This window comes from Camellia sinensis, chromosome 1 (genome assembly GCF_055761805.1).
Source record: "Camellia sinensis isolate YWXY chromosome 1, ASM5576180v1, whole genome shotgun sequence".
NCBI lineage: Eukaryota > Viridiplantae > Streptophyta > Magnoliopsida > Ericales > Theaceae > Camellia > Camellia sinensis.
In genome coordinates, this window is record NC_138961.1 from 127,038,583 (window position 1) to 127,057,094 (window position 18,512).

Sequence of the window (18,512 nt, forward strand, 5' to 3'; positions counted from 1 at the left end):
GGCGACTAAAATATTAATCGCTAAAAATATAATTTGGCGACTAATTATTTTTTGTTGCTGAAAATAAGTTTTTGGCGACCAAATTTTTGGTCGCCAAAAAATATGTGACCTTCCGCGACTAAATTTGTAGTTGGTCGGCAAAAGCATACCACTTTCTGCGACCAACTTATTTTTTAGTCGCCAAAATATAACCTTCTGCGACCAATAATATTTGGTCGTCAAAATTAATGATCATTCGCGACTAATTAATATTTGGTCGCCAAATGACAAATTTTTTGCGACCAAAATTTTTTTAGTCGGCAAAAGTGATCGCAAAATATGTAAATTCTTGTAGTGTACATATCTCAGTTGATACACACATATGACCCTCCTCATGACTGCTTTCCTCAACTGCTTCAAAACCTCAACTTATCTACTGCTACCTCTCCCTTCCAACTAGCAACGAATGAAAACTCTAATTATAGCTTTTTCAGTTGCTCCTCAACAAAGCCAATCTCATACAATCCGATCACTTGTCTTAGTAGTGACCCCAATCACAAAGTTTATGCCTTTCGGTCGGACTATTTTATGTCCGATTATCCCTTATTGTCTTGCAAAAAGATGTCGTTTAAGATTTCATCGCCAATTCCATATGGCATATTTGACCAGCAGCCATATGAGCTTACATTGAAATGGTCCAAACCGACATGTGGGATCTGTGAAGAGCAAAGCAAGTATTGTAGACTGAAGGATAACAGCAGTGATCATGAAACTGAATGCGTTGACGACACATCAAAGTCACCCATTACAGGTACTTCTCTACTTTCTCATATTTTACTGGTTTTTAGATCATCTCTCCCATTACATGCTTAGAATGAACATCTTTATTCTAATCTAATATAAATAAATACTAGAGGGCATGTCTAAAATTTAAAATAACAGTTAGCCTGTGTTTGACAAGTGGGTTTGCAGGCTTTTTTAGTTATTTTAGCCACAAAAAACAAAATAGGCTACTTTAGTCATAACAAACAAAACATCACATCCAACCCATAATCATTACATTATTCTCTCACAAAAAAACTCAAAAAAATCAAAAAGCCAAAAAGTCCTTTCCAAACCAAGCTTTTAAGCCCAGGCTAAAATAGCCAAAAAAGTTAAAAAGCCAAAAAGCCAACCCACTTCCCAAACGGAGGCTTAGTAGTATTTGAAAGAGTTGGATTTGATAATTATAACAGTTAATTGAATCGGTTGAATTTAAGAGAATTTTAAGAGTATTTATCAAGGGTATTTCGAAAAAAAAAAATAATAAATAAAAAATGTGATAGTTTATACCAAATCAATTCTAGACTTTATATAATATATAATAATAACAAAAAAAAAAAAAAAAAACAGCTTACAATGTGCACCTTCTAAGATATAATTTCTGCCAAAAATATTTATTGTTGACTACAAAAAATATTTTTCATTAATTTCCATTTTCAATCAAATCAATCACCAAAAACAGACAGCGTTGGCTTTTGAATTCATGTAACCACTACGAGATACTGAACTTTAAGATCATATTAGTTCACAAATTATTTGGAATGTTTAATTGATTAGGAGAGTGTAACTACATTTATTTCTCAAGACTGTCGTCACATCTTATTTATTTTGTAAGCACTGTTTCATTTGTGACTACGGATGACATAGGTTTATGATTGATATTTCAGCTCACATGTAGAGCTGGGTCAGTTTTTTAGGCTTGTTTAATTTTTGAGTTAGACTTGGAATTTAGATTTGTAGCCTAGTCTATTAATAAAATATTTCTATAATTTTAAATGTATTATTTATACAAAAGTATTAGAAATTAATCATTTATAATTCCATTCTTCCAAGAATTTTTTAGGCCTAGTTTGGGAAGACTAAATAAGTACATTTTTTGACTTTTTATGAAATATGAGTTGGGTTTGGGTTGGGTTTGAAGTGATGTGTTAGAGAGGTGATGTGACTTAAATAAGATAATGTGACTTAAATAGAATAGTGACTTTTTGACTTTTTGTCTTTTTTCAATCATGCCAAACTTGGCCTTAGTTTGAAAGCTTATATTATGCTGTTGAATTTATTACCCAATTTTTAACAATTAATTACTTAAGCTAACTTTGTTTCTCTTTTGTGTTGCCCCCTTTCCCTTTGTTTTTCCCTTTGTATGATGACTGTTATTATTATTATTATTATTTTTTGCCTTTTTGCTCATTTCACGAAAGGCCTATGTTATTATTTATAGTGACCTCAATCTCAAATTTGATGAGTGGCTTATAAATGGAACCAATTTCTTCCTTTTTTATTTACTCTATCCAAACAAGATAAGTGAGAAATCACATTCCCTTCTCTTTTATTCATCCAAACATAGTGGAGAAAAATTATAATAAGTGTGTTTGGTTTAAGTTTTTTGGATTAAGTTTTTTGAAAATTAAGTTTTTTGGTTTTCGTATTTTTTTGTTTTTAGTGAATATTTTTTAAATTTTAAACATTTTTTTTACTTTTTTAGATGCACTTTAGTTAGATGTATCTAAAAAGTAAAAAATTTGTGAAAAAATAATTTAAAAAATTAATAAATACATAGAAATACAAAAAATGTATTGAATTCTTGTATTTTTTTTTTGTATTTTTGGTATTTAGTGAATTTTTAAAAGATTTTTTTTACAATTTTTTTTACTTTTTAGGTGTATTTATGTTATGTGTGTCTAAAAAGTAAAAAAAATTCAGTAAAAATAAAAAAAACACGGAAAATAAGAAAGTAGAATTTTCTGAAAAGTGTTTTCTAAAAAATGAAAACAAGCAAGCTAAATCATTTTTTTTCTCTTCTCGGTGAGAAACCACAATAATTTCTTTTCTCACCTCATCTCACCTCACCTCACCTCACCTCACGATCCAAACGGAATGTAAGAATGTCACTCCACAGTCTTGACGAGAAGGCCACCTCCCACCTAAGCTAATGTACTTGCTACACATAATATTTTTCCAAAGAACGTTGGCCATGTTTGGGTTGATTTTCAAAAACTTATTTCAGAAATTTTTTCTAAAAATTAATTTGGTGAAAGAAATAAAAAAAACACATAATTTTTATGTAATTTTATCTTTTGAGAAGTTGGAAATAATTTTTAAAAATTTAAAATTATTTTTTTAATATTTATTTTTATCAAACTAGTTTCCATTAAAAAAAAAAATAACTTCTGAATTTTTTTTTTTTGAAACATAAACAAACCATGGGAATTATCTTCAGGGGCACATCTCCACCACCATTTGGCCAACAAACAATCATTAACCCTCTAAGACATTGAATTTGTTGAGAACAGGAATTTAGGTGCTCTTTCTCCTTGGATTAGCCCCAAGTGGAAGTCCAAGATAAGAAAATGGTAAACTCTACCTTTTAAAATTCAATCTGGTTGCAAAATCATCCACCGAGACTTTAGGAACACCTACTCTGCATACATGACAATTGTGAAATTAATTTTCAGCCCTGATACTACTTCAAAACATCTCAAGATCCTTTTGACGGTTGTTATCTCCAGCAATTCAGCCTCAGAAAATACAATTGTATCATCAGCAAACTGTAGATGAGTTGCAGATATGTCCTTTTGCCCCACCACAGCTCCGTTGATCAATCCCAAGTCTTTTGCTCTTTGTAATAACATGTTAAGACCCTCAGGCACTAGATTAAAAGGAATGGTGACATTGGATCACCTTGTCTGAGTCCTTTTTTAGGGCAGAACTTAGCTGAAGGGGAGCCATTAACCAAGACTGAAATTTTGGTTGTAGACGAGCATTCCTTCACCCATCTAATCCATTTGGAACCAAAGCCAAAGTTGGAGAGTATAGATAGCAAGCACTCCCCATTCACTGAATCAAAAGCCTTCTCAAAATCAAGCTTTAGAATCAGCCCCTTCTTCTTGCTTTTCTTCCACCAATCCACTACTTCATTGGCAATTAAAACTCCATCTAAAATATTTCTACCCCCCAAGAAGGCAGTTTGTGCTTCCCCTATTACTCTACTTACAACTTGCTTCAATCTGTTAGAGGGGACCTTAGATAAAATTTTGTACATGGACCCAATCAGACTGATTGGTCTATAATCTGATATGCTGGGTAGACACTCCTTTTTGGGAATCAATAATATGAAAGAGCTATTGATGCCTTTACGCTGTGTTTAGTTGGGAGATTTGAGAAAGGTATTTGGAAAGGGAAAAAGAAAAAGTGGGTGAAATGTGAATAAAATATACCTACATTTCATCTAATTTTACACATCTTTTCCCTTTCTCTTTCCAAATCCCTTCTCAAATCCTTAAACCAAACACAGCATTAGAAAACACCCCATTATCATGGAACTCATTGAAAAATTGCATCATATCTTTTTTGACCATAGACCAGCACTTTGGGAAAAACAGTAAACTAAACGCATCTGGCCCAGGTGCTTTGTTACCCTCAGTCTTTGATAGCAACCTAGACTTCTGCTTCATAAAATCTTTCTTCCCATCTAAGAGATGCAAGGTGTTGACTAATAGAATTGAGGCTTCCTTGTAGCTTAGGCCTAGAGATCCATCTCTTGGTGAAAACCTCTTGAAATGCATGAATGTCTCATGTTTGACCCAGGTCTGGCCTTGAGATTTTCGGGACCCAAAATTGATAATGAACTAATAAATATTACTAGATTATTTGGAGCCCTTCACATATTTTTTTTATTCAATGAATTTTTTTTTTTGAAGGTAAATGATAAAAGATTTGTGTCAAAAGAGTTAGGGTTAGGAATTAGATAGGGAGAGAGAATGGGCCCTTTTAATTTTTCAATGGGCCAATTTATTTTAAGATAGTTTGGCCCTTCTTTAATTTTTTTGAGACTTAAAATATACCTAATATATTACACTAAATTATAATAGGAGGACCCTTTTTTTGGGTCTATTTTGAGGGGCTCTAAGCCATGGCCTAGTGGGCCTATGCCCAGGGTCGGCCCTGGCTTGACCCTCTATGGTTCATCATACAACACCTCCACCACTGAGATTGAATTAATTAGAGTTTTATTGTTTGGTTTGTGTTTCTCAAAAAATTTTGAGAAAAATTCTCTACAAATAAGTTTTTAAAAAGTAATCAAACCAAACAAATTTTTCCAAATTTTTTTTCCAAAACTTGTTTGGTTTGCAAGTTTTCCAAACAAATCTCTCTCTCATACACATCAAATCAATCACTTTTTCCAAAACTCTCTCTCAAAATAATTTTTCAAAACATCTTTTGAAAAAAACCAAACCAAACAAATTTTCGTACTTTTTATCTCAAAACATGTTTCTCAAATACAAACCAAACAAGTCCTTATGTCTGCATATTGCCATAATGTGAAAAAATCTGGTATTTTTTATCTACTTTCATAGTCCAGTTCATCCTAGACTTTTGTAACCACGGCCACTCTTATTTTATCCTTAGTGACCAAATATTCTTTCCTACTTCTCTTCTCCTAGCTATTCAGCCTCATCTAGGCTCCTAGTTTCAGCCCCAAGTCCACATCATGCAATTCCTTTTCAGCAACTTTTAAGGAGGTTGCAACATTGCCAAAAACCTTTGTGTTCCATTTCTTTAGTGTCATTCTTATGTTTTTCAACTTCAAAATTGTGGTAAATCCAACCCATCCAGTAATGGTTGGATCATCCCAAGCCTTTTTTTACTACTGCCAAGAAATTTGGGTGTAGTACCCAAGCATTTATAAACCGAAAGGGTCTTGGACCCCATTCCCTCCCATCCCCCATCAAAAGTAATGGACAATGGTTAGAGATTCCCCTTGGAAGACCCCATAACTTAAATTTAAACCTCCTCAACCATTCTACTGACATCAAGATCCTATTAATTCTGCTTCATTTTCCCCCTTCACAAGAATTGCACCATGTAAATTGCCTTCCAAGCACAGGCAAATAAGATAATTCCATAAGATCAATGGAATCATTGAATTCCTTCATTCCCCTATCCCTTCTAGAACATCCTTTTCCCTCCCCTAAATTCTTGATTTTATTAAAATCCCCCTTAGACACCAAGGCTTCTTAAACCTAGATTTTAATCTAGAAAGTACCTCCCATAAGTGTCCCCTTTCCGAGGTGTCGTCAGGTGCTTACACATTCACTAGCACACAATCAAAATTTGGAAGTAAAGTACTTGAAAGTAAGATGAAGTTCCTTGTGCTACAGCATTGAGAAAGCTTGAAAACATTTGGATTCCAAATGCATAGCAGCCCACCAGCTAACCTATCTGAGTCAACAGTCATGAAATCCAAGTCATCCATAGACCATAAAGACTATACAAAATCAGCTGACAAACCTGATTTCTTGATTTCTTGAATAAAGGCAAAATCAATATCTCTCTTTAAGTAGCTTTCTTATCTTCCCCGTTTTCTTTGCTCTGCCCAAACCCCTAACATGCCAAGATAGTAGCTTTATTAAAACAACAACAAATCTCCTTATTTCACCTGATGCAGTTGCTTAATCTTGAGCAACCCCACCCTTCTAAGCCATTCTTTCTGCATCAGCTTCTTCCAACTCTATGGTTTTATGAATGGACTCCTCTTTTTTCTTTGAAAACAAATTCCCAGAGCTTTGCCTAATTGTACTGTAGCTTGTGCTTCATTTAGAAGCGCTCTCTCTCTGTTTGTGCGATGTCCAATCAACCTAGATGATGACTAAGCTGCAACTATTGCTCTGAAGATTGCACCTTAGCTCCAATTTCCCATTACCATTGATCCACCTTTTATTTTCTTCTTTCTCCTTTAGCCATCCTTCTATGCATGCTTACTCCCTTTTCTGGTAGTGAGCCTCCTTTCATTGCAGATGACGAACTACTACAAGCTATGAAGCTTCTTTCCCCCCCAACTACTTTCATTAAGTTAGGTGTAGGCTGGATAGTAAGTGGGAACAATGGTATAGCAATTTGGGCTTGAACTTCATTATTATGAGCCAAGCCAGAAATGCCATCAGTAACTCCTCTAGGCTTAGGAAAATCCTCTACCTTTTGGACTTCTTTTAAAGCCACCTCAAGATTTATTCCAGGCTCAATATCCCCAGATCCACTAAGGCTTATCATGAACCCAGATGGGTAGGCCTCTGACTCCCCTTCCTTATTTGCTTCATTAAGAATCTGGTTGGCATTCAAATTTCTCCCTGTAGTGATTTCATTGCATGCTTCTCCAACATTTGGATTTCTCATGAGCTCACACTATGTCTCTTCCACTATTGAGGACGATGAACCATCCTTTCTTTTTCCTTTTACACTTGTCCTGCTAAAATCCAGCTTATTCTTTTGGGTTGGTGCCACTTCATCACATTTGTCCACATCATCATGCACCCTGCCGTCCACGTCCTCATCTTTTCCTTCCTTTCTATCTCCATTGGCAAGATTATGCTCATCAACTTCATTGGAGCTGTACAGTTCCTCTCTTCTTAGATGCACAACATGATTACATGATTCCGTAACTTTGGTTACCATGACTTGCTCTCACAAATTCTTACTGGATAGAAATTATCTCTACACTTCATTTACACAACTGTGTTGATTAACTTCATAGTTTTTGTAGCAATTTTCACCCGCCTACACTTGAAGGATAAAGAGTTTGAGGTTTCTTCATCTAAGCCCACCATCTCTCCCCATAAAATTTCAGTTTTATTGAACGTATCAGTGCTTAGCTTAGCCAAACCATTCTTTCTTGCTCCAATTACATCCTTTTCTTCCATTGAGTGACATAATCACACCATTCCTTAAGGTAATCATCAATTAGTACTAGCATTTCCTTCATAATTGCATTTGAATTGAAAGATTAAAAAACCATTCTTCCTCCACTCTTCCTTACTAAAATGTCCTTAGACCCTTTTTTATGAATTGAAACTTAGAGAAGGCATAGTAGCTTTTCAGCTTAACAATAACACTATCATATAACCACCCATTTCTCACCTCGTATGCCATGATAGTTAAGTCTTGATTCTCTCTTCGATTCCATTTCTTAACACCTTTGCATATGATTTTTACCCTGTGATCCTCCTCCTAGTCATATACACTCCATCTTCATTGAACTTTCCACCAACCTTGCTTATGATTGTTGTCTTTTCACTTCTATATCAAAATCTGCTTTCTTTACTTTGAGAACCATGTCATCACGCCAGATACTATTTGTTTTTTAAGTTGCAACATCTATTGCCACTGGACAATCAAATTTGACAAATCCAAACCTTGACTTTGTTGCTTTCCTTGTTTTGTTTGGGATAAAAGCATCCTTAACTACCCAAACTTCAAAAACCAAGAATACAGTCCTTTTGGATTCATGGACATTGGTATGTTATCAACGAATAGAGTGAAGCTATCCTTACCATCCTTCATAGCTTCATACCTTTGAGTTTGTCTTTATTTACAATACATAACTAGTCGCCATCCTCATTCCGTTCTCTCTCTAGCTGCCATTTGATTTTTTGATATTGACTGATATAAGGAGAGGTTAAACTTAGTTGTGTTTAATGACTAAAATACAATTTTGTTGGTTTTAGTTAACGAAAATAGGCTGACCATTTAGATTCAAAACAAATTAAAATATCAGGGTTTAAATTGACAAAATTAAAAGTTCAGGATTTATTTTGTTATAAAAGTCAAACTTTGGTTTTTTTTTTTTCTTTTCTTTTTTGGCGCGTGTGTGTGTGTAATTATTCCAAAATTTTATATAGATTGATGCAACTAAATTGGGAATTATTATTTTAAATCAAAATGTCCATTAAATGACATTCAATTACAGAACACCACTGTCATATTATCATGGTAAAAAATAATGTATTAAACTTCTATAAGATTACTATTTTCCTTTTAATTAATAAATACATCAAGAATAGTTTACATAAAAACAACGGAAAATAAACACATACTCCACCATTTCAATTTAATATCTCCAAGAACAAAGCTATAATACCATAGATTTTCAATTATTCCCCCAAATAAAAATGAAATTAATAAAAAAAAGTGTAATTTAGCAATTTATTTCTCAAACTACTGTTTATAGGTCTTTAAAAATAAATAAATAAATAAATAAAAACCTAGCATTTGTGGTGAAGTTATCCTTCCACCTTATTTATGATGTTACCATTTTCTTAGTTTGATTGTTTTAAATTGCAGGTATACTCCGATGCATGTTTCTTCTTGTTGTAGTCATTATTGCAATGTATTGTGTCCTTAGATTAATGATAATAAAGAGAGGACCAGGCAAAGATTGAAAGATTTTTGGAGGATTACAAAGCCCGCAAGCCTGCAAGATATTCTTATGCTGACATCAAGAACATTACCAATAAATTTAAGGAAAAAATAGGCCAAGGTGGCTATGGAACAGTGTACAAGGGAAAACTATCCAATGATGTTCATGTTGCAGTCAAAATCCTCGACAATGTCAAGGGAAATGGGGATGAGTTCATCAATGAAGTGGGAACTATAGGTACAATCGACCACATCAATGTTGTACGTTTGGTCGGATATTGTGCAGATGGATTTAAAAGAGCTCTTGTTTATGAGTTCTTACCAAACCATTCCCTAGAAAAGTTCATATCATCTAAACACGAAAAGAATTCACTAGGTTGGGAGAAGCTGCATGATATTGCTCTTGGCATAGCGAAAGGAATTGACTATCTTTACCAAGGTTGCAATCAACGAATCCTTCACTTTGACATTAAACCTCATAACATCTTGTTGGACCACAATTTCAACCCAAAGATCTCTGATTTTGGGCTAGCAAAGTTGTGTTCCAAGGAACAAAGTGTGGTATCCATGACTGCTGCAAGGGGCACAGTGGGCTATATTGCACCGGAAGTGTTCTCTCGAAATTTTGGAAAGGTGTCATGCAAATCAGATGTATATAGTTTTGGAATGCTACTGCTAGAAATGGTTGGAGTAAGGAATAACAATGTAACACAAAACACAAGTGAAGTGTACTTTTCTGAATGGATTTACAACCGTTTGGATCATGGAGAAGATCTAAAAATCCAGATTGATGAAGATGGAGATGCACAAATTGTAAAAAAATTAACTATTGTGGGACTGTGGTGTATACATTGGTATCCTATGGATCGGCCATCGATGAAAGTTGTGGTGCAAATGTTGGAAGGAGACGGAAGTAGTTTGACCATGCCTTCCAATCCATTTGCCTCGGCAGACCCAATGACGACAAGGGGAAAAATGAGGGGAAGACCGTTAAATAGTGAGTTAGAAGATATTTCCGAATCTTAATTGTTTTCTCATTGATGCCAGCAGCTACATAACATCAGTGGTTGTTTTGCAATAAATATTTTCTTTGTTTTGATAGGTCTACAATAGATATGGAGAACTTTGAATTATTTACAAACAACGGGTATAATGTATAATTAGTATAAGAAATAAATAAACATCCAGTGTCATGTGTTGAGCTTTGTGCTTTTTTGTCCAGATCAATTTACGTGCACCTCGACTATTTTCAGGAAATCAATCTCACTATTCACTTGTAGGGGTTCTATTTAAAGTCAAAACAAACACATCTTGTATAGACTGACTCCAAAAAAGTTATTGCAAATAGTGAATATTGAACTTGAGACCTGAAAGAAATACACCCCAAGCCCCAAGTTATGTCCACTAGACCAACCCGTTAAGGTTGAACTTTGTGCTCTTGTAGTTTGTTGGATGCCTAAGTAATTCATAAAGGCTCTGATGACCTTGCATTAGTATTAAAAAGGGAGAATTACAATTCAGTTTAAATTTAGAAAAAAATTACACATATATGGTAAAATTTATAAATATTAATAATCAAAATCATAATTTTTTTTTAATATATTTTTTTTCTTTCTAAAAACCATTTAATTGTAGTTACCCCTATCAAAAACAAGAGTCAGCAACATATGGTTTATCACATGGCTGTATCAATTAGGTATGTGTTCTTAGGTAGTTAAATATTCCAAAAATTGCTATACCCAAGCTTTGTTTAATATGTTTTCACTGAACTTTAATTTAAAGAAAAGAATATTGGAGTTGCAACTATAAACTTAATGTCATTTTACAAGTTGGGGGTTGTTGCTTTTGGTAGCCACCATTTTGAGGGAAAGTAAAACCTTAATGCTGTGTTTGGTTGGAGAATTTAGAGAGATTTGAAAAGGAAAATAAAAAAAATAAATAAAATGTAAATAAAACATACTTATGTTTCACATAATTTTTTCTTTTTCCTTTTCAAATTCCTCTCAAAATCCCCTAACCAAACACTGTATAAGTGTTCCTATCACTACAGAAAATTTGAATTTTAGTGGCATTTTAAAAATGTCGTAAAATGTTACAACGATGTTTAAAATTTTCGTCATTGATATGGCTGCCGCAATAGTTTTACAACGTTTGAAAACCGTCGCTAAAATTATTAGACGACGTTTTTTAAAACGCTACAAAATCTTTAACGTCCGCTTCCGCTTCCATTTCCATCACAAATTAACGTATAACATCATCACGACGTCATTTAGTGGCATCAATATTTTGTCCAAAGCATAGCATTTCCGAAGATATGCACTGAAAGATTCAACACAGTTATGCGGCCCCGTTTGCCAAGATTCTAAAATATATTACAAGCCAAAGAATTTAACTAAAGAAGGCAGCTTGATGTAATAACAAACAAATCTAAGCTAAATAAGTCCAAAAAAATATCTAAACTAAATAAGTCCAAAAAAACAACAAAAATTTAGTGCCTTTTTCACAATTTTAGTAAAGGATTATAGCAAACGTCCTTCAAAGAACTCGCCTTCTCCCTTCTTTTTCTTCTTCTCGACTTGCTTTGCAAAATACTTGTCACCGAACTTTTCAACATTGTCCAGTTAAAAAAAAAAAAAAAAAAAAACTTTTCAACATTAACGCTAGAGATGTCCACCTTGGTCGAAGTAGCAATCAAATAAGATTGATTTACACGTCTAAGAGGAACACCATTAAGCTTGAAAGGTCCTGTAGAAGCAATGGGGAAAATGAGACAGTAATTCAAAAGCACTCAACAATATCTTACCAAACCAAGTGAAAAAACACATGTCTAATGGAAATCGTAGGGCTGCCGTTGGGAGTGCACGATTCCACAATGGTATTCTTTACCAAATGAGCTTGTATTACCAATAAAATCAAGCAATGGTAATGCAATCTATCAAGACCAGATCAAGAATTGCAGTCCTTCCAAACCATATATTGTATAAGTCATGAACAAGTAAATTTTCTAAGGCCCAACCATGGATCTCATGAGAATATGGCAATCAATACAGCCAAGTCATGTTAAACAATATATGTCAAACTAATATTTATGCAACAAAGCAACACTAATCATACTCTATGCTTCAACACCATCTATAGGATATCCAACATCAAATCACATAAACTAACAGGTATTTGCCATCATCAAACCCAGGAAAAGCATAAAGAGAGAATAAAAATAAAATAAAATAAAAACCCACCTTCTTGCAAAAATTCAAAATCAAAAGATACAAATTTAGTACCTTACGTTGAGTGACAATAATTTTAGTGATTGCTGCGGCTGCTGTTGACTGACAATAATTATAGTGATAGACGCACCTAGGATGCATGTACAAATCAATTATTGGAAAACAAAATTAAACCAAACTAAAGTAGCTCATTACAGCCACATAACTTGGGTTAATTTTCCATTTAGCTGTGACCAAAGCATTTGCAATACTGCAGAATAGAAAGAAGAATAAGCAATAACCAACATCATTTCATGAGTAAAGAATATCATACATGTAAACTTCTTTAATCTATGATCAACAAATAACCCAACAAAGATCACATAACTTAGGAATTTATAGCTGATTTCTAAAGTAGCCTCATACATTTAATTTGTCCATTGTACCTTTGGCAAACCAAAAAATAACACTATACTTGTAACCAATAAGAGTTTAAAATGTCACAATTAGACCAATTTCATTCTTATGAATCCTCAAAATAGTGTAGAAATTAAATCCACATAGGTCATATGAGGGAAAAGCGTAAAAAATTATATACCCACACGTAACAAATCTAAGCTTCTTTATTTTCACACAATTGAACCCAAACATTGATGCACTCATACATGATGTAATAAGCACCCAAAAATATTACACTGGAACTTCAATCCTATTATTCACTTGTTTGGATTCTGAGACCATAGCTAACAGAGTTGCTTATTTGTAGGCATAATGGACTCGTGCAAATTATTTTTCTGTCTTTCTGGATGCTTCACTAATCTTGAAGTTGTTCTAAATATGTTGCTTTGTGCTGAGAGAGAGAGAGAGAGAGAGAGAGAGAGAAGGTTGTGAAGAAAAGTACAAGAGAAAAACAATCTACTTTGATTTTGTTTTGGTTCTTGTTTCCTCTACCCATGGGAATGCACTAAAAAATGTAAGAATACAGTCATCAAAATATTTCCTATCTTCCCTTAGCAACTATATTGATTCTTTGGACTTGCGGAATTCTAACACGAGATCTATTGGTTACATGAATGTTTTGTCATTATTCTCTATCAAGAGCTATATGCTCAGTATTGTCGTATAAGACAATCAAGAAGTTAAAATGATGTAAAGGATACCACTGTTAAACTCAAGCATGATTAACTCACATAGCATAAAGAGAATATTCAAAAGCAATGGCTATTTTTCGATCACCTTTGGGATGTGGATTCTCAGGAAGTATTATTGAGCAGAATTGGCCCCTTTTTAAGGGGAGTCCACAAATACAGAATAAAGAGTTGCAGGTGGCTTTTCTATAAGGTTTTTAAAATTTGGAATATTCATTTTGTATGGTAAAAACAATTGATGATTAGGATTCCTCCTTATCAAATCGAGGTCAACACGCAAGCATCTGTGCATGCATGGAAGTGACTATACTTGCTTATGTTGTTGCTACTTCCAAGTATGATGGTCACCAAAATCAACATTTCAAGAAAATTTTGATTACATTTCTTTGAATCTTAGGAATCACCCCATTAAATTAATCTTCCTTTCTCTGCAAGAGATTTACCACAAGTGACAATTCTTTTGTTTTGTTGCTATGTACAATCAACAATTTCAATATGCAAAGGATTTATACTAACAAATATCTCCTGAACTCCCACAAATCTTAAGAATACTATGACAGATTACATTCTTAGCTAACAAAAAGATTGAAAGAAGAAAATGCAACAAAAACAAGTGATAATACATGCAAAACTTTCGAGATCTACAATAAAAAATTAATCATTATCATGATTCAACCCATTTTAAGCTCATGATCTCAAGAAAGAGCTAAGAAATTTATAACTACAATCAACTACAATCATACAACTTTATTTATAATAACAGAAGACCTAACACCGATTAACAGATCTAATTTGAGAATGAGAAAGTAGAGATTCAAACTCGAACACCGATTAACACTTACTATGATATCAATTTTGGATTTGCGATTTGCAAACTCAAGATGGGAGCTAATAGCGATTTGCGATTTGCGATTTGCAAACTCAAGATGAAGAACAACTATTTTTTTCCATAGGAGTACATCAATAGTCAATCGTCAATCGTTAATAGCTGTTCTTCACCCAGCAGAGGAGTACTCCATAGATCTACTTTATGGGCATCGATCGTCAATCACCTAACAGAGGAGCACTCCAAAGATCTACAGCGGAGTACATCCACAGATCGACGCGATTGATGAAGAACAGCTAGAGCAAAGCCCTCGAGAGAGTTCGATCGCAAGAGAGAAGAAACACGTGTGAGAGAGTGAGATCTGAGTGAGTGAGATCTGAGTCTGATGAGAGATAACGGTGACCCAATTTTTTAGCTACAAGTCTGTGAGAGTTCTAATTTTTTTTTTTTTTTTTTAAGTGAAGCAGTGAAACACTGAGAGCATGCTTCTTTGAAGGGATAAGGGTGTGGGATTGGACTATTAGTCCTATCGGACTAATAATTTATTATTTGTTTGTAAAATTTTGTTTCGGATTAATAGTCCTTCGGACTACTAGTCCCATAAATATGGGACTATTCTATCCCATGGGTGTGGGATAGAAATCATGGGATTGGTATCCCATAGGATTATTTGGTGAAATGTCCATTTTACCCTCCATGTTATTACTTAGTAAACAATTAGAAAGGGTAAAATAGTCTTTTGAACATTTATAAATTATTTTTTTAGTGTTGTTAATTTAAAATTATATATTAAATAAAAAAATTAAATTATAAATTATAAATTAAATTTAATTAAAAATAATAAATTAAAAATTATGGCCTTATAAATTAATTTTTTTTAGTATTGTTAAAAAATTAAATTTACATATTTCTCTAAAATTATTTTTTAAGTGTTGTTAATTTAAAATTATATATTAAATAAAAATTATAAATTAAATTTATTTAAAAATAATAAATTATAAATTATAAGTTAAATTTAATTGAAAATAATAAATTAAAAATTATGGCCTTATAAATTAAATTTTTTTAGTGTTGTTAAATTATAAATTATAGATTACAAATTTAAAATTATATATTAAATAAAAATTATAAATTACAAGGATAAAATAGTCCTTTGAACATTTATTCTTATCTAGTCCGTCTAACCAAACATTGGATTCATTAAAAATAGTCCAATCCAGACATCTAATCCCATGACTAAATAAACATAGGATATAAATTCAGTCCAACCAAATAGTCCGGGGACAATGTATATCAGAGCCAGACATCTAATCCCATGACTAAATAAACATAGGATATAAATTCAGTCCAACCAAATAGTCCGGGGACAATGTATCCCGGGACTAACAGTCCGATAGATTACAATCTCCCCTTATCCAGTCCGTTCAAACAAATGCACCATGAGGAGACTATTATGTGGAGTAAAAAGTGGCATTTTTTTAAAACGCCGTTGTATGACCACAGTTACAACCCTTTTCCGGTAGTGTATGTGGATTAAATTTCTAGAAGTACAGATTTTTTCTATTGTCACAATGTGATTATGTCATACCACTAAAATTCTGATCTTACGCTTTATTTGATTAGGCGAAAAATATTTTCTCTCAACAACTTGTTTTAGGTTATATTTTTTGAAACAAAATTTTTTCTATATTTAGTAGTGGTGGTGGTGGGACAAAGTTGGAGTTGGTAGGGCGGCGGCGGCGATGATGACAGCGGTGGCAGTGGTGATGGCAGTGTGGTGGTGGAAGTGAGTGGCGGTGTGTTAGTAAAAATTATGCTGAGCTTAGATCGACAGCAACCAAACAATAATTTTAAACGAACAATTTAAATAGAAAATTGAACGATTGCATAAAGGTTCTAAATGCCTTGAAAGTATAAGGACTTTTTTGAAACAATTAATAATCAAAAGAAAGAGTATTCAAATAAACAAAGAACTCCAAACGAAATTATTCAAGTTTACAAGAACTACAAGTCACAAATTATAGAGAACAAAACTACTCCTAACTTGGTAATCTACTCCCAACATAGAGACTAAGGCCTCGTTTGGGAACATGTTTTTTTAGTAACTTTTTGGCTAAAATGTGATGTAAAAAAAATTAGTACGTTTGGGATGACTTTTTACGAAAAGATGTGAAAAAAGTAAAGAAAAAAAGAGAATCTTTGACTTTTTGGTATTGTTTGTTGGCTTTTTGGGTTTTTTTTAGTAACTTTTTGATTTTTTGGTTAAATCGGTCGCTTCCCAAACGAGGCCTAAGTTATTGTTGGATTGTGGATTTTTATCTCTTTCCTTCTCTTGCTCCTTTATTGCCTTTATAATGCCCCAAATTTCAACCATGTCTTCCTTCTTTTTAGCCACTGAGAGGGAGATTTATGATCAGGATTGGGCCGAGGTGATGGCCGGACAAGATTTGGGTCGAACAAGATTAGGCTGAGGTAGTGCAGCTCAATCAGAAAGGATTTGCTCGGTTAAGGCAAGACGTAGCTGGGCTGAGCTACTTGGCTTCATGGTTTAGAGGCCGGTCAAGTGAGATGTCCGGCGCTAGGCAAGGCGTGGTTGTTCCACAACTCACGAGTTAGCCCGGCAGGAAGGCCGACGGCAAACCGACATGAGCTCGATTACGCCGGGATGCGACCGAGCTCGGTCCTCATTAAGCACGGCGAGCGGAGCGCTCAAGCTAGTTGCACAGCATGGCCGCTGACAACCGAGGAGTGGCAGCCCAGCTGCCGAGCTCCCAGTGGAGTGGGCTGGCAGTTTGCTTAGGTGGTGCAAGATTTGTGCTGACAGATGGGATAGCTGCACTACGTGTTGAGAGACTAATGGGAGTGGATTTGGGGCGCATAAGGTATATAAGCGAGTCTGCGCCCCCCATGCTACACAGATGAACATTTGGTAAGAGAAATACTTACACTCAACTCTCCCCTCACTCTTTCTATCTTCAGGTGTGTGCTAACTTGATCGTCGGAGGGGTTTTTCGGCCATACACCGTCGGGTAGCTCACCGCTGTTATACACGTAGGTGATCGGATAGAAACGGAGCTTGGAAGCAAGGAGTGTGGGCTCGCCTGAATATTTGCTCCCCGTACAATTGGCGCTGTCTGTGGGAAGTTGACAGACAAAACCTTGTCTTCCAGGCTCGTCCGATCGCCGTCCATGGCGAACAACGAGGAGATTCCGCTGTCCGCCGTCGACGGAATTACCCCGGAGTCAGGTAGACGGAGAGAAGGGCATCCTACCATCGTTTCTCCGATGGCGGACCTGGAGACTTCTCCAGGAGCACATTCAAGAGATGTGCAGGATAAGCGCGGAAGAAGTTACGGTCATTCACGGAGTCCAGACGGTCATCGGCAGCGGGGAGAATCACATGCCAGACGTCTGGAACACAAGTTAAAGGACCAGGATGCCGTCATCCGGTGAATGGTGGCGGAGATGGAGGAGCTGAAGCGGCATGTTAAAAGGAAGGGTGTAGCTGGAGTGGGAGACCACAGTGAGCGCACCCAACCCTGCCTTTCAGGCAGTCAGAGTCAGTGACACACTGCGTCCATTTCCATCACCAGAAGTTACAAGGTTGGAGATTCTAGTGCGCAAGACAGCACCTATCAACCCTCACGTTCGGCGACGACGTCGAGGTATTCTTATTCCGCTCGTTCAGAGGATCTGCGGGCAGTCTTAAAGGAACGAGCTCGCCGGCGGGAGGCTCAGAGGGTGCCGGCGTTCCAGCGGCTATCCTATGGAGTGCACGCCAGCGAGGAGGTCGGAATGCTTCCACCCCGCCAAGCAACGCCACTCCTAGATACAGACTTGGCAAGGCTGAGTGCCGCCCCTTTCTCCTTGGAGATAGAAACGACACCGCTTCCGGCAGGCTTCCACCAGCCTAAATTCACACTCTACGACAGGAAAACCGATCCCTACATGCATGTCAGTCACTTCCGACAGGTTATGGCCGGGCATAGGCGGAGTGACGCACTTATGTGCCTCATCTTCCCGTCAAGTTTAGGCGAACTGGGCTTGAAATGGTTTGAGAGGTTGCCGGAGGGGAGCATAGAAAGGTGGCACCAGTTGGCCGAGGCCTTTGTGACGCGC

General features: G+C 35.4%; 1 long non-coding RNA gene and 1 pseudogene across 1 annotated transcript; one reads left to right on the plus strand and one right to left on the minus strand.

Annotated features, from left to right (window-relative positions):
- The first annotated feature begins 8,302 nt into the window (after window positions 1-8,302).
- LOC145819897 (rust resistance kinase Lr10 pseudogene) lies at window positions 8,303-10,412 on the plus strand (annotated as a pseudogene).
- Window positions 10,413-11,497: 1,085 nt separating this feature from the next.
- Window positions 11,498-14,865, minus strand: LOC145797246 (uncharacterized). Its single transcript, XR_014338550.1, has 3 exons — window positions 14,410-14,865; window positions 12,495-12,570; window positions 11,498-11,958 (listed from the first exon to the last, which is right to left on the minus strand). It is a non-coding gene; the product is annotated as an uncharacterized LOC145797246 (long non-coding RNA).
- Window positions 14,866-18,512: the final 3,647 nt, after the last annotated feature.